Source organism: Cebus imitator, unplaced genomic scaffold (genome assembly GCF_001604975.1).
Source record: "Cebus imitator isolate Cc_AM_T3 unplaced genomic scaffold, Cebus_imitator-1.0 Scaffold440, whole genome shotgun sequence".
In the NCBI taxonomy this organism is placed as follows: domain Eukaryota; kingdom Metazoa; phylum Chordata; class Mammalia; order Primates; family Cebidae; genus Cebus; species Cebus imitator.
In genome coordinates, this window is record NW_016107755.1 from 1,525,865 (window position 1) to 1,529,908 (window position 4,044).

The following is a 4,044-nucleotide window of genomic DNA, read 5'->3' on the forward strand; positions in this document are numbered from 1 at the left end:
TTTTTGAGACAGTTTCTCGCTCTGTTGCCCAGGCTGGAGTGCACTGGTGCGATCTCAGCTCACTGCAACCTCCACCCTTCACCCCCTGAGCCTAGGTTCAAGCAATTCTACCTTATTCTCCCGAGTAGCTGGGACTACAGATGCCCGCCACCATGCCTGGCTAATTTTTGTATTTTTCAGTAGAGAGAGAGTTTCACCAGAGATGGGGTTTCGCTGTGTTGGCCAGGCCAGTTTCGAACTCCTGACCTCATGATCAGCCCTTTTCTGCCTCCCAAAGTACTGGGATTTCAGGCCTTAGTCACTGCATCAGGCTAGAGTTTATTCTTACTGAAACAGTAATCCAGAGATTAACTCACATCAAATGTGGCATAGCATTCCAACACTTTAATGCCAGCCACTGGAGAAAAAGTGTGCTCCTATAGCATTTGCATTCTGAAACCATTGGTCTGATAGTATTTGTTTCTCGCAGTAGTATGTGAGATAAGGCGATCAGATAGTTTTATTCCTGTTTTGCAGATGATGAAATTGAGGCCAGATGGGTTGTTACGGGCTCAAGGTCAGTCAGGTGATTATCAGGGCAAGACCAGACTGGCATTCTTTTTCAGGTGTTTCTGTTGCAGTTGGGGGCAGAGATATGCAAGCGTAATTCTTATTAATATAAAATAGATGCTTTATTGGGAAACATGAAGTAGTGGTTCTCTGCGTTCTTTGAACCATTTCTTAACCTTTTTTTGTTTGTTTTTTGTTTTTTTTTTGAGACGGAGTTTTACTCTTGTCTCCCAGGCTGGAGCCCAATGGCGCAATCTTGGCTCAGTGCAACCTCCCCCTCCTGGGTTCAAGCAATTCTCCTGCCCAGCCTGCCAAGTAGTGAAATTATAGGCACTTGCCACCACGCCCAGCTAATTTTTGTATATTTAGTAGATATGAGGTTTCACCATGTTGACCAGGCTGGTCTTGAATTCTTGACCTCAGGTGATCCGCCTGCTTTGGCCTCCCAAAGTTCTGGGATTACGGGCGTGGGCCAGTCACTGCGCCTGGTCCCCAGCCGTTTTGTTTTATACAATTTTTAATTTGCTTCAATCTGAGCTCTATGTTTGGAGAGGTGATTTTCAGCAACAAAGCTAAATTTATGTATAATTTGTTTATTTTTTTAATTAATGTATAATTTGTTTATTTTTTTTTAATTAACCAAACATGTTTTATCTTGTAACTTTTCTACTAAAGTGAGCATCCTGTGTATGTGAATAATTCCACTCCAAAGTAAGGAAACTAAGGATATTTTAATTATTATTCACAACAAATATGTGTGTCTGTTCAGATTTTTAAATAATAAAGACGGAGCATGACTTCATTCTTCTCTTTCTGTATTCCAGTTTTAAAATCACTGGCTTGGCACAGTGGCTCACGTCTGTAATCCCAGCATTCTGGGAGGTTAAGGCAGGTGCACCACCACCTGTAAGCCAGGAGTTTGAGACCAGCCTGGCCAATATGGTGAAACCCTGTTTCTATAAAAAATACACAAGAGTAGCTGAGCATGGTGGTGTGCACCTGTAGTCCCAGCTAGTTGGGAGGCTGAGATGGGAGGATTGCTTGAGCAAGAGCCCATCTCAAAAAAAGAAAAGAAAAGAACAAAAAAAGAAAAAAAATCACCATACCATACTGTAGGAGCTATGAAGGCTGACATCATGCTTAGCTCATGTGTGTGATCTCAAAGTGCCCTATTCCATAAATATTTATTGAATAAATAAGAAAAAAACTTACAGCCAGACAAGTTTCTGTTGCACACCTGTAATACTTTTAATGGTAGTTATGGAAGGTGATATTAAATAATAATAATATTTTTTGGGCCAGGCATGGTGGCTCACACCTGTAATTCCAATACTTCGGAAGGCCGAGGTGGGAGAATCACTTGAGGTTCAGAGTTCAAAACCAGCCTGGCAAACCTGGCGAAACCCCATTTCTACTACAAATACAAAAATTAGCCAGGCATGGTGGCACACGCCTGTAATCCTAGCTACTGGGGAGGCTGAGGCACAAGAATCACTTGAATCCAGGAGGCAGACATTGCGGTGAGCTGAGATTGTGCCACTGCGCTCCAATGTGGGTGATATCTATACACACATATACACACATATATACACATATATATGTGTGTATATATACATTTATTTTCTTATGAGCCCCCTAAGAATAATATCAATATATAGGCAGAAAAAAAGCATTAGAAGATCTTCGTTTTTATTTTTTCTTTTCTTTTTTTTTGGAGGGTGGTGGTGGGGTGGGGACAGGGTCTCACTTTTTTCACTCAAACTGGAATGCAGTGGCAAGATCTCGGCTCACTGCAACCTCTGCTTCCCAGGCTCAAGCATCCTCCCACCTCAACCTCCAGAGTAGCTAGGACTACAGGCATGCATCACTTTGCCCAGCTAATTTTTGTGTTTTTTGAAGAGACAGGGTTTTGCCATGTTGCCCAGTATTGTTTTTCTCTTTCTGAGCAGACTTCATGTTTTTGTTTCAGTTTTAGAGACAGGATCTCACTCTGTTGCCCAGGCTGGTCCCAAACTCCTGGGATGAATCAATCCTCCTGCCATGGCCTCCCAAAGTGCTGGGATTACAGGCATAAGCCAGCCCACTGGCCCATGTTTCTGTTTCTAAGTCAATCAGAGGCATTCAATGAGCATCTCCAACATTTGTTAACAGTACACACAAACACTGGTTTTCTTGGTCTCTCTGCCTATTTGAGGCCTGGGTTATCCTCTCTCTTCCACCTACTTCTCTCTCTTTTTTTTTTTTTTTTTTTCTTTGAGACGGGTAACAGCTCTTGTTACCCAGGCTGGAGTGCAATGGCGCGATCTCGGCTCACCGCAACCTCCGCCTCCTAGGTTCAGGCAATTCTCCTGCCTCAGCCTCCTGAGTAGCTGGGACTACAGGCACGCGCCACCATGCCCAACTAATTTTTTTGTATTTTTAGTAGAGACACGGTTTCACCATGTTGACCAGGATGGTCTCGATCTCTTGACCTCGTGATCCACCTGCCTCGGCCTCCCAAAGTGCTGGGATTACAGGCTTGAGCCACCGCGCCCGGCCTCTACTTCTCTCTCATAATAAAACTTTAAGTACTAATATTTTGTCAGTGTTTTCAGCTCACACAGCACTTTATCTTATTTGAGGTTCATAATGATTTAGTGAAACCAATGAGCAGGTATTGGATTTCCCTCCTATTTCGTAGCTAATTAAACTAAGAATCAGAGGAGTTAAGTTGCTCATGCATACGACTACTTCTTGCTAGAACATTGCAGGATATTTGATTCTGGGTTTTTTTTTTTTAAGGCGCGGTTTCACCATGTTAGCCAGGCTGGTGTCGAACTCCTGACCTCAGGTGATCCGCCTGTCTTGGCCTCCCAAAGTGCTGGGATTATAGGAATGAGCCACCTCGCCCGGCCCCCGGTTTTTTGTTTTTTTTTTTAAATGTCAAATGCTATCATTGTTTACCTATGTTTTGCTGCTCTTCTTTATTTAAAAGAGTTCTCAAAATTACATTGTCTATGAAGCTGTCTCATAACTGAAAATAGTAGATATAACAGCACCCTATTCTTTCACTCTCTTTCTCTCCTCTTCTTAATCTCCCCTCCAAGCAAGGAAACATAACCCTCAACTCCCTCTTTGCTCTTCTCCACCCAAAATACATGGGAAAAAAGAGTATCAACAAGATACATTATAGATTATCTCACAATGTGATATAAAATATTCTTGTAAACTATATTTTTAGAAATGGAATAATCTTTACTTCACTAGATAAATCTGAAGTCTAAATTGATTCTATTATAAATCCTTTTGAAATAAAGCAATTCTATTCCTAATTTATATTTATTGACCTCACCTGAAGAAAGATATATTCATTCCCATCCTCCTATAAATTGAAGCCAACCAATCCCCTGAAAAAAAAAAAAAGCCAAACATTTTCCTTCCCTCCTTCCTTCCTTCCTTTTTTCCTTCCTTCCTCCCTCCTCTCTCTCTCTCTCTGTCTCTCTCTCTCTCCTCTTT